This window comes from Rosa chinensis, chromosome 3, assembly GCF_002994745.2.
Source record: "Rosa chinensis cultivar Old Blush chromosome 3, RchiOBHm-V2, whole genome shotgun sequence".
NCBI classification, from domain to species: domain Eukaryota; kingdom Viridiplantae; phylum Streptophyta; class Magnoliopsida; order Rosales; family Rosaceae; genus Rosa; species Rosa chinensis.
In genome coordinates this window covers 41,487,883-41,501,313 of record NC_037090.1, presented here as the reverse complement: position 1 = coordinate 41,501,313, position 13,431 = coordinate 41,487,883, and the positions used below count along the sequence as shown (strand labels likewise).

Genomic DNA, 13,431 nt, shown 5'->3' with positions numbered 1-13,431 from the left:
TACTTCCCTCTTCAACTGCTTTTAACATCCTATTCAGTGACCACTTGCTGATTTGCAGGGATAAGAAATCAAAGCAACATTCTTTCATAGTTTCTGAGTTCAGTATTCTTACAATCATCTTCATTGAGCACCATTTCAGCACTTCCTGCAGTCTCTCCCTGAACTTCGAATTGGCTCTGATCATCTGCGGCTTCATCGTCTAATAAAAATATAATTGAGTTAATTGAGTTGAAAGCAGAAAACGATTTTATTGTTGACACCCCCGTGGCATTCATGCCTTATTTTTATAACTTGAGACAAGAAAAAAAAGTACAAAACCTCAAATTGCATATAAAGCCAAATATAGCAGATACAGGCAATGGCATAGGAAATTTGAAAATGTTCATTATTCACTACCAAATTTTGTTCACTAGGGGACACCATGAACATATTGCACAATAAATGAGGTTTATATGCGAGTATACTATGCTACAAGAACAACTAAAGAAGCTTACCATTTAATTAATCAAAACCATCGGTATTAGAGGGATCATCCAAATCCTGATTGTTCTTCACCTTCTTTCCTTTTCCTTTCCTCAGTTTCTTTGTCTTTTTCTTGTCATTGGCCGCTTTGGTCGAGTTATCTAGTGAAATGACAAGAGCAAACTGCATTGAGTTCATTTTGAATGCAAAATTCTGACCAAGTAATTAACAAGTTAACATTTAACAAAGCTAGAACTCCACTTTACCTTCAATAGAGATCTGAATAACTTTTCTTGAATCACCATTGTTTTCTTCTCTCTTTTTCTCTTTCTCATCTCTGAAGGTCCTGAACTTTTATCTGGAAACAATTCAACACAATATCAACTTGTTTATACTTTATTCTCTTCTCATCATAAACCTACAGAGCAAAACTTCAACTTTCCAGGCCGAATTATCGAAGTGTCTTCTGTCTACTACATAATAGACATCAATTACACACATTCATGTATTGGTTTTTGTTCTAAAATCCAAAACCCTTTCTCTACTAACTTCATTCTACATAATCCCAGAAGCATTCAAGTCAATTCAAACAGCAAAACGAATCAAAAACAAAACTTGAATCAAAGTGCAAGAGATTAAAGCAACGAACCCTTTTCAACAGGCTCTAAATTTCTCTGGGCAAGCTCCTTGTTCTTCTTCTTATCCTTGACTCCCATCTTCTCTCTGAGTAAATAGCTCAACTACAGAACTGAGACTACCTTATCTTACTTGAAACCAATGCAAAGCAAGAAGAAGAAGAAGAAGAAGAAGAAGAAGAAGAAGAAGAGGGTATCAAAACCTTAAGGAAACGAACCAAAATATGAGACCAAGTTCGGAACTTGACTGAACTTGACTGATTTCGCAGGTGTTGCGTGTCTTTGGCTCATGGATTGTCTCGAATTCGAGCGAAGACTTCGACCGGGTGCTTCAATGGAGATTCTTTTTAGGGTTGAGTTGGGGTTTGGCCAGAGATGATTAGACTTTCAAGAACTAGAGAAGACGACGGCATTATGAGGTTTTGATTAGAGTTTGGTGGCTGTGATTGGATTTGGTGGAAGAAGGTGTTGGAGTCAAGGCACGATGTTGAAGCCTTGAAGAGGAGTTGAGGCTTCTGGGAGAGAAGAGAATAAGAGAAGAAGAGAAGAAATACCCCGTCTGGAGCTTGCAAAGAATGAGATTTATCTTCTCTCTGGGGCAGAAGAAATACCCTAATCAAGTAGAACCCAACTCGATTGGTTAGAACCCAAATCCCTCATTTCAGCAGAATGAAAACTCTCAAATTGAACCCAACTCGAACCCTAATCGAGTAGAACCCAAATCGAATAGAATCTAAATCCAAACTTTGAAAGATGGTGATTTGTGATGGCTAAGTGTTTTGAGAAGATGATGAAGAAAAGCTGCAGATTTTGCTCGAAGTGAAGAAAAGCTCGGGGTTTCTCTCTCAGACATGAAAAATGGCCAAGGCATTAAGTGTGCCCTTGAGTTGCCTAAGGCAATAGGCATTAATTAATTAATTAATTTATTATTATTATTATTATTTTTTAAATCAGACAGACAACGTATAGATACGTTTACGTTGTCTGATTTGTTACATAGCTAATGGAATGAAAGATGGAAATTTCCCTCCTCTGCAATCAAAATGTTAGGTTTCACGCTTAGGCTAGTCATTTCTCATTCACACAACAGAAATAGTTCATTCTGTTGTTGGAACTTGCAAGCATAACAAAGAATTGCAACCGAATTTCCTCGTTTTGGGGGGAATGAATGTCATTTTGGAGCCATTTCCAAATTTTGGTACTCACTTGCACAACAGAACATTAAAAACCATTGTATGATGATTTGCAGGTATACTCCTACAACGGAAGTAACTAAACTGTTGTCCAATTTAATGGCATCTAGGGTACAATTTGGAGCCAAATTTGACTCAATGGTAGGAGAGAAATATGCCGGTCTTTTTTTTTTCATTCAGACAACAGATAATGTTTCTTTCTGTTGTGTCATCACCTCCTAACTAGAAGTTTTAGAATTTGAGCATCTTTATACAATGAAGATTTATTAAATGTGTTGTATGATTCAATTGTTGTCAACAGACAACAGAGAATTTGTTCTCCGTTGTGTGATGCAGTTTTTGGTGTAGTGTCACCTTTGTCAAGGACATTTTGAACTTGTTCTTGGGCTCTCCTAGTCTACCCAGGTATTCTATTGTCATCAGGACTCCTAGTCCAACGAGGACTCTTCACATGAAATGTTCTTGAACTTTCCGGAATCTTCTTTTGCTTTCCTCGTTCAACTAGGACTCCTTGTGTCATTAGGATTCCTTTTCCTGGCAAGAGAAAGTTTCCTTGTCCAACTAGGACTTTGTATTTTTCACCATTTTTCTTCATTTCTCCGAACATGTTTCCCAGTTGATCTAGGATTCCTATTTTGACTGGGATTCCTAGTCGGACCAGTAAAGCTTCATTTCAGCTCATTTCTGCATCCTTGTGCCTTGCCGTTATCATTTCCAACGTCTCTTTTGCTTCTCATATGCCTTTAAGCTCATTTCCTCTTCCTTTGCTCCAGTGCACCTAAAAATAGAAACCTCATTAAAACTGATTTAATTAAGGAAATAACTATTAAAACATTGCATTAAAATGCTCTTATCAAGATGTCTCTTAGCGCTTTCCACATTGGATAGCAGCTTACCATGACAAACCAACCAAAAGAACGTCCGTAGTTTGGGAGGGATAGATAATCGCCAAATATACTCCCAAGGAAATAAAGCAAAGTTTTCATGTTGAATCAAGCAGAGATAAGTAGATTTCACTGAAAATTTCGCATTGGAATTAGCTCTCCAAATCATTTTATCAACCCCACCGCCATAAAAATTAATAGGAATTCTAACAATTTCATTGATGGTATTTTCATCAAGAACTGAACTTAAGAAGTTCATATCCCATCCCACATCATTCTAGCAATCATTGACCTTAAGATGAAGATCAATAGAGGAGGTATTTGAAATTTTCAGAATTAGGGGTCCTGTGCCTAACCAATTGTCATACCAGAAATTAATGAGAGAACCATCACCAACCCTCCAGCAAAGGCCTTGAGTAAGCAATTTAGCCCCATAAACAATTCCCCTCCAGGTACTAGAGTAGCCCGAAGGACAAGAGTAATTAGAATGGAAAAGAGATTGAGATTTCACATACTTTTTGTTGAGAACATCACACCAAAGCTCATTATCTTCTGAAACATTCTCCAACCAATCTTTGCTAACATTGCCTAATTCTTATGAATAGCTTTCTTCAAACCCAAACCACCATTAGATTTAGGCCTACAAACAAGGTCCCAACTTAGCATATGAACTTTCTTTTTTTCATCATAGCATAAAAAATCTCTAGACAATTTATCCAGGGGCACACAGAAATAGAGAGTTTAGCAGTTTGCATTGCATAAATAGGCATGGTAGATATTACATCTTGAACCAAGGTGAGTCTCCCAGCAAAACAAAGGGCTTTACTCTTCCACCCTATAAGTTTACTCTAAACTTTTTCAACAATAGGACAATACATTTGCTTCGTTACATAAGAATGAATAAGAGGCATCCCAAGATAATTACCCAAATTGGTAATAAGAACAGAACCACAAATTTTGCAAATTTTCCGAGTAAGTTTCTTGCGGGCATTAGGAGAGCAAAACAAAAGAGATTTATTAAAGCATACCTCCCACCCAGATAGGTTACAAAAGATATCCAAACACCTCCTCATAACGTTGGCTTGAGAACAACTTGCTTCAGAGAAAAGAATCAGATCATCTGCAAAAAATAGATGTGAAATGAGAGGTCCAGATCTAGAGGCTTTCACAAGTTTCCATTTCCCCCCATTAACAGCTGAGTGAATTAGGTGAGACAGCCTCTCCATACAAAGAACAAAGAGATATGGGGAAAGAGGATCTCCTTGTCTTATTCCTCTACTAGCTTTAAAACAAGAAGAAAAGTTCACCATTCAAACAAGCCTGGAAGCTGGTAGTAGTGACACAATTCATAATCAATTTGGTAAGCTTATCAGGAAATTGAGCTTAAGCTAAAACTGTTTCAATAAAACTCCAATGCAATCTGTCATAGGCCTTGGACAGATCAATTTTCCAAGCCATAAAACCTTTGGAGCCCTCAGAGTGTTGAAACTTATGAAGGACTTCTTGAGCAATGATAATATTGTCAGAAATTTACCTCCCTGGAAAAAAACTAACTTGATTGGGGCCAATGAGATTAGACAGATAGGGGCATATCCTAGCCACCAAGACTTTGGATATAGTCTTATAAAGAGTACAACAAAGGCTAATTGGTCTAAACAAAGACATATCTTGTGGGCTTATCACTTTAGGAACAAGAGTAATGAGGGTGTGATTGAGACTGTCAGGAATTTTCCTATGAGTAAAGGCATCAGTCACCAAACTAACAATCTTAGCAGATAATAGATTCCAATGCTTCTGGTAGAAAAGGGCAAGGAACCCCGTCGATACTAGGAGTTTTCAGACTTCCAATACTAAATAAGGCACTATGCACTTCCCCAACAGAAATTGATCTACTCATCCAATTGAGAGCATAAATGATAGGCCCCGCCCTGGATTTCACCTTGAAATCCAAAGTGGCCCTGCGGGGCCCATCTTAGAAGAAATTCTACCAAAAATTTGGCAGAACCCCCTCTAAAAGTGGACTACCCAAAACCTGTAGAAAGACATTACACTTCTAAAATAATCCACCCTTATTCTTCTGGAGCCACCCTGCTCCCTATATCACAACATCTCCCATTTCACAAACAATTCTGAACTTAAGAATATTAATCTCATAGGTTATCAGAGCAATCTAATGTACAGGCGTACAAAAGAATAGAATACAAGATAAATGACCGATACTTTTATAATACGGAAGCTATGACAGCTATGCCTCAACCCCATGTACGCTCAACCTCAAGTTAAACTGGCCTGCAAACTGGGCATTTGAAACCTAAGGGCCCAGGGGAAATCATTTAAAAACCGTTAGAGTGAGTGGACGAAAATAAGTATTTTGAATGTATATGTAAAACTTAATACTTTCCCAAGTTATTCTCTAAATCCTCGCATGTAGTAACAATCTTGAAAATATTGCAATCTTAATCACATAAAAATAGAACATCTTGCAATTTCTTAAAATCTCATCCTCAATCCTTATAAAACATCATTTTCAAGAGGCTCGTTTGATGACTAGAAAGGATTGCTGTCTAGTCATCTCATGCCATCTAGGAGGGACTGCCGCCCAGATGACTCATCGGAAGGGACTGCCAACCGGAATAGGAGGCAGTGGATAGAAGGGACTGCCAACTAGCCACAGGTAGTTAGAAAGGACTGCCAACTAACAACCTCATGTCATCTGGAAGGGACTACCAACCAGGTGACGTATCGGAAGGGACTGCCAACCGGGATGTTGTCTGGAAGGGACTGCCAACCAGACTATTACCTAGAAGGGACTGCCAACTAGGTAATATACACGCATGCGTCGAAGATAGCCTCCTCAATAAACTAAATAGCCTCCTCAATAAACTGGAAACAACCTCTTTCAATTACTTGCTTTCGAAAAGAAACTCGCTATTACTTCAATAAAACATTAAAAATTCATTGAAAGCATAACTCAGGATTATCTCGCTAACTCAAACCTCAATATCTCAATAAATCCTTGAAAGCATAAATCAAATACTCTGTAAATCAATAAATGCTTTCGGAAAGAAATCTCAATCTAACTCAAGGCTAATAAGTGCGGAGCTCAAAACTCAATAAATCTCGATAATTCAATCATGCTCAAATATTTGTTAAATCCTTCGTACTCGTATATCATCATAAAAACTGATATTCGAAATCAATAATTCTCATAATATTTTTTGAATCAGTCACTTCCCGAAAATCATTTCCCAACTCAATAACTCATAAATAATTAGCTTGAAAATCTATTGAAAGCCCTCGGGAAGGAAATCCACTAAAAATCCCGTAACTCATAGAGCATAATAAATCTTAAGAAATCAAGCTCATAAAATCATAATACTCAATAATTCAAATAATAAATTAAACCTCAATCGGAAAATAATAATATACTGCATGCATATTTAATTTAAAATAAATGTCCACTCACAGTACTATTTAGGCGATCACGCATACGAGTTCCTTCATCGAGCAATAGCTCGGTATATCGCCCTGTATAAAATTATAATTCGTGAATGACAATCTGGAAATTAAATACGATTCCCACATAAAATCCTCATAAATTAACATTTCTATTTCTTCTTTGATTAAACCAAAACTTTATCATTTGCACCAATTCTTTAATTGAAGGTTTCTAGGGCAAAGCTAAGAGAAATCCGAGAGTGGAATTCTCATAAATCAATAACCAAACTATTGAACTTCGGAAATTCCGATTAATATCCAAACCTCCTCCAACTTCCACCAAACACCTATCCATAAATTCATAACAATATATACTACTCAATAGACCAAAACAACTCACTAGGAACGACCGGACGCTCCCTCACGCACCGCCACAGGCGGCTGCGCCTGGGCCCCACGCACCACGGGTCAACCACCACATCTGGCTACCAAATTTTACCAACTTCATCAACTCAACATTCTAAGCATCTTTCATAACTGTGGCCAAGTCAGAAAATACCTCTAAGTGGCCGAACAATTAAGCAAACCGAAGTAGAGTAAAATTTTCTAATTATGCTTTCTTCCTCCACGCTGCAAATTGCTTCAAGATATTTGGGGAGCTTCAAGTAAGCCTCAATGTGCTTCTAAAAAGCCTGGCTTTGTCACCGGAGGTGGCCTGAATTGAGGTCAACAGTCACATGCTACAGTAAACTTGTCGGCCTTGGTTCGCCGTTTTCCAGTCAAGACTCGACGAGCTACCACTGCAGGCGTGTCCAGGAGGAGGAGAGGAAGCCAACGGTGGTCGCGGTTCGCTCCCGGGTGGCCGGAGGTGCAGAGGAGAGAGAGAGAGAGCTCGGGGAGAGAGAAACAGAGAGGAGAGAGAGAGAGAGAGTGTGGTAGAACTGATCTACCACAGTAAATTTTCGAATATATATACTAATTTATCATGAACAGTAACTTTACATTTTTGCTTATAACTTTCTCATACGAACTCCGATTTTTACGTACCACATAAGCACTCGCTCAGTTTAACGTCCTCTACAACTTTTATGAAGAACATTTTCTCAAATTTTGACCCGAACAAAAAGTCAACTTTAGGGGCCCCCTAAAATATCGAAACGGAGCCAAAAAGTAAATGTAAATGTCGTTTACCCATCGAAAGACTCATAAACTAGTAAATTTTGGTTCGGGATGTTACAATGAATATCCAAATTAGGAAAAAGGTAAAGGATAACAAACGTGATGTCTTCAGAGGGATTATGAGTGAACAGAGCTTGAAAGAAAGCAGCAGCAATGTTTTTCATAGTAGGAAAATAGTGCAAAGCTCTCCAGATTGATTAAGTAGACCTTCAATTTTATTTCTTCGTCTTCTCACCACAGTGGAAAGGTGAAAGAACTTTGTATTTTTGTCTCCATTCTAAAGCCAAGTAACTCTAGATTTTTGTTGCTAGTACACAGCTTCTTGATCTCTAATTTGCTCATGTTCCCTAATGAGATCTTCCTCCGGATTGACAAGAAACGGATTATGCTTTTTACAAAAGCTCTTTTGAATACCAGTAATTCTAGCTAAGAGTTTTCTTTTCTTTCTAAAGATATTACTAATGATAGGAGTATTTTAATGCTACGTTTTAATATTTAACTCCTCATATTTTGCTTAGTTATTTCCTTTACTTAATCATTTTTAATTTAGTTTCTATTTTCTAGGTACTTTGGAGCAAATGGAGAAGAAATGAGCTTAAAGGCACATGAGAAGCAAGGGAACGTTGGAGATGATAGAGGAAAGGCACGAGGGCTGCAGAAATGAGCTGAAATGAAAAAATGAAGTGTTCCTGGTCCAGCCAGGAAATCCTAATTAGTCCTGGAAACCTACTCCTGGCAGGAAAAGGAATCCTAGATTCCCAGTTGAATTAGGAAAGCAAAAGAAGATTCTTAAAGGTTCAAAAACATTTCATGTGAAGAGTCCTCATTGGACTAGGAGTCCTGATGACAATAGGATACCTGGATGGACTAGGAGAGCTCAAGAACAAGCTCAAAACGTCATCTATAAAGGTGATGTGGATTGGGAGTCATTTTTTGCAAGAAAAGATGATTAAAAATCAGATTTTGGGTCCGTATTAGACACAAACTGATTTTGGCCGAATTTCAAGAATATATATGGATGATGACATCTCAATTAAATCCTAAATGCATCTAGACATGATTATGGCCAAAGGGAGACTTTGACAGATAAGGAAGGAGAAATTCAAGGGATTGCAACAAGCAGAAAGGTTGAAAACAAGTCCAGATACATTCCTTGATATCCACATTCATTCTTGGAAAAAATTGAGGAGATAAATCTGAAAAATTAATTCAAAAATAATCTCCCTAGAATCAAGGTGCTAATTTGAAGACTTCTGATTGGTTGGATGTTATAGCAGAGTTGACGTGGGATTATCTGATTGGCTAATGTTGAGTGGATCAATTTTGAAGACTTGGCGACTAAGTTGCCATCCTCCTATAAATAGGAGCATCAACCACACCACAACACACCTCTCTCCCTCAGAAAATAAACATCAGAAAAATTCTATCCATTCTCTAGTCTTCAGAAGCTCTGCGTCTCAACCAAGGAGGAGAAGAAGTCATGCAATACATCAAGATCCTAGCCACTATCCACCCTTGTGTCGTCCCTAGAAGATTGCTTGCTTTCAAGGATCTTCAAGTTCTTCGTGTAAAGGCTTTGTCATTCATCTTTCACGGTGTATTTCATGCTTTTCTTTTGTTTCCTTTGTTTGATTCGTAGAGTTATGAATTCTAGTTAACATGACGTTTAGGGCAAGTTTAAAGCCTGTTTATATGTTTTGAAATAAAGTTGTGATTTCTATGTGTTGATTTCTATGTTGCTTATGTGAGATTGCTTAATTGATTTTGTTTTATAGAAAACTTTTATATGTTTGTGTTCTTTGGTGGCCAACTTAGGATATATGCATGTAATTGGAGCTAGATTTAAGTAGTAAAGGCTTTGGACAAAGGTCGAAATTAATTAAGGAGGATTGCAAATAGGTGAACTTATTCATAACTAGGTTGTGCACTTTGGTTGACATCCTTTCTTTGTTCTTCATGCGTTGAATGTGTTCTTGATTAGCTAGCTTTTTAGACTATGATTGCATGTTCAATAGGATTGATTTAGGTGCTTTCACTTAGATTAATTATTCAAGGAAAGTAAAAAATGGGAAATCGTTTGCTTTTTAACGTTTCACATGGTCAACTTCTTTCTCATGACATAGATAATCAATTATAGGAATTGTAATTGGATTTCATTCATATGATTGTGGTTTTGATCTTTGTTCCTTGCGTTCCACCCTTGTATATGTGTTTTTACATTTTCTTTATTTAATTTAATTGAATTTTTAATTTTATAATCCCCCCCCTAATTTATGTTTATTTGTATATATTTCTTTTCTTTGTTTTATTTCTGTAAATAATACTTTGTACTTGTATTAATTCTTTATTTGTTTTTGCAATTACATGTGTACCCTCAATCCCTAGCTTGAACGATCCCTACTTATTCTATACTGACAACTATATTTTGCAGGGTTAAATTGCGCGCTTACTTTTAGCGTGTCAACCAACAACATTGGTATTCCACTGTTAAAGATCTGAAGCAATCATATTCACTTTACTGATAATATCTCCATGATAAATGTGCCATTTTCTCTTAACAAGCTCAGGGCAAGTCTCTTGTTGGAACCACATAATTTTGAAGTGAAACGGTTTATTAGTACCATGAGAATCAACATTAGAAGAGAACTGTAACAGTAAAGGGCAGTGATCTGATTTCATACGAGGAAGGTGCTGAATGAAAGCTTTAGGGAAAGCAAGCCTCCACTCATCAGTACAAAAACCCCTATCCAACCTTTTGTTAACTCTTTATCAGTCTAAGTGAAATCTGGCCCCTGAAAACCAACATCAATCAAACCAAAGCTATGAACCCAAGTTTTCATACCATTAAACTTACCAACCAAGGATCCTCCATTTTTGTCTGCACTACTATAAAGTTTGAAATCGCCAATAATTAACCAGGGTAATTGAATATTAGAAGAAAAAGTAGATAAGTAATTCCAAAGAGAATTCCTAACAAAATGAGTGGGACTAGCATATAAAGCAGTAAGGATCCATTCTTGTCTATTCACCACCACCTTAACAGTAACAGACTGAGAATTACTATCAACAAAAGAAACAGAAACTTTATTTTTATCATATAAGACCCAAATGCCACCAGAGAAACCCCTTGCTTCCTCAACCTCGGCATCAAGGAAACCATGTCTTGTAAGAAACCTTTTAACACGAGCAAAGGGAACGTGAGGTTCACATATAATAAGAATATCCATCTTATGTAAATTAATAAGATCAGAAATTTTTGATCGAAATTTCTTACCTCCAGCACCACTCACATTCCAACATATTAATTTAAACATTTAGAAGGCAAAGAAGCAAAGGGCAGACACCCACTTAAGCATCAGTCATACCTTCCTCAACTTAAGAAAGCCGACTATCATTAGTCAACATGCTAATATCAGCAAATGTTTGTTCAACAAAGTTCTCAGAAGCCTCTGACTTAGAAAAATATTTTTCCTGAATCCACCAAAGTCTCCTCTAGGGAACAATGCCCAAAGATCGCTGAGATTCCATTACCAAGGACTGATATGCTAAAAACAAGCACGCAATTTAATCCTGCAAAACGTAGTTGTCAGTATAGAATAAGTAGGGATCGTTCTAGCTGGAGATTGAGGGCACACCTGTAATTGCAAAAAAAATTAAATAATTAATAAAAGTATAAAGTACTCTTTACAAAAATAAAACAAAGAGAAGAAATATATACAAGTAAACACAAACAAGGGGGGTTTAGGATTATTAAAATTGAAAATAAAATAAATAAAATAAATAAAATAATGAAAAAAGTAAAAACATATATACAATGGTGGAACGCAAGGATTAAAGATCAAAACCACAATGATATGCATGAAATCCAATCACAATTCCTATAGTTGATTAACTATGTCATGAGAAAGAAGTTGACCATATGAAACGTTAGAAAGCAAACGATTTCCCATATTTTATTTTCCTTCAATATTTAATGTAAGTGAAAGCAAGCTAATCAAGAACACATTCAACGCATGAAGAAGAAAGAAAGGATGTCAACCAAAGTGCACAACCTAGTATGAAAAAGTTCATCTATTTGCAATCCTCCTTAATTGATTTCGACTTTTGTCCAAAGCCTTTACTACTTATGAAAGGTTCACAAAACTATTAGGTGAATTGTTTACCTAAATCTAGCTCCAATTACATGCATATATCCTAAGTTGGCCACCAAAGAACACATACATATAAAAGTTTTCTGTAATCCAAAATGAATTAAGCAATCTCACATAAGCAACATAGAAATCAACATAAAGAAATCACAACTTTATTTCAAAACATATAAACGGGCTTTAAACTTTGCTCTTAACGTCATGTAACTAGAATTCATAACTCTACGAATCACAAAAAAGAAAACATAAGAAAGTATGAAATACACCGTGAAAGATGGATGATAAAGCCTTGAGACGAAGAACTTGAAGATCCTTGAAAGCAAGCAATCTTCTAGGGATGACACAAGGGTGGATGGCGGCTAGGATCTTGATGTATTGCATGACTTCTTCTCCTCCTTGGTTGAGACACAGAGCTTTTGAATACTAGAGAATGGAGAGAATCTTAGACAGGACCCGCCCCGGATTCCACCCTGGAACCCGAAGTGGCCCTGTGGGACCCACCTTCAAAGAAGGTTTACCAAAAATGTCGGCATAACCTCCCTTAAAAATGGGTAACCCAAAACCTGTAGAATTTCAATTTCACTTCTAAACAACCCTCCCAAAACTCCTGGAGCCACCCTGCTCCCAAAACCGCACAATTCCACAATTTAGAATAACAAATTATCCAATTAACTCAAATTACAACCAAGTCATAGGTTACAATATTAATACAAACATCTCAAGGTTATCAGAGCAGTCTAACACCAAAAGAACAATGATATACAAAGTAGGTTAGCAAGTAACCTACAAGGAATAGATGACAGCGGTGGTGCTAAGCCTCAACTCCTAAAGCCGAACAGCTACACTGCGAACTGGGCATTTGAAACCGAAGGGCCCAGGGGAAAGTACATAAAAACGTTAGTGTGAGTGGACAAAAATAAACAAATATAAACCAAATGGATTTTTATACTTTCCCACATTTATTTCTTTAAAATTCCCGATGCATGCAAGGATTTACGAAAATAAAACAAAAGGAGTTCCACTCATGAAAACCGACTAGCCCCGCTAGCCACATACGATTTAAATAACAGTTGGAACTCTGATATTCAAGGAAAATAAGACCAGCCCCGCTGGTTAAACAAAAATCGAGCTAGCCCCGCTATCTAAAGTAGTAAAGTGAGTGGGGGAAAGCGATAGCCATACAAGTGAGCCTCCCAGGCTTGGGTGATAGCCTCCCAGGCTAAAGAAACTCCCATAACTCCCGTAATATACCCTTACACCACTAAGTGTAGCGATAGGATACCGGGCTACAGAATTACTATCACATAGACAGTAACCTGCGCCACAAAGGCGGAGGGCTACGGTGATCCCATCACCGCGCCACAAAGGCGGAAATCAATGCTAGCAATGATAAGTCACCCAAAGTATGGCAAAGAAAATCCGAAAGCCAAGTAAATCCATAAAACTTCCCCAACTCTCGTAAATAAATTTCCAACGACGTGTCCCACACGCT

At 37.3% G+C, this 13,431-nt stretch overlaps 1 long non-coding RNA gene across 1 annotated transcript; it reads right to left on the bottom strand.

Annotated features, from left to right (window-relative positions):
* Positions 1–11: 11 nt before the first annotated feature.
* Positions 12–745, bottom strand: LOC121048899. Its single transcript, XR_005808211.1, has 3 exons — positions 729–745; positions 495–623; positions 12–199 (listed from the first exon to the last, which is right to left on the bottom strand). It is a non-coding gene; the product is annotated as an uncharacterized LOC121048899 (long non-coding RNA).
* Positions 746–13,431: the final 12,686 nt, after the last annotated feature.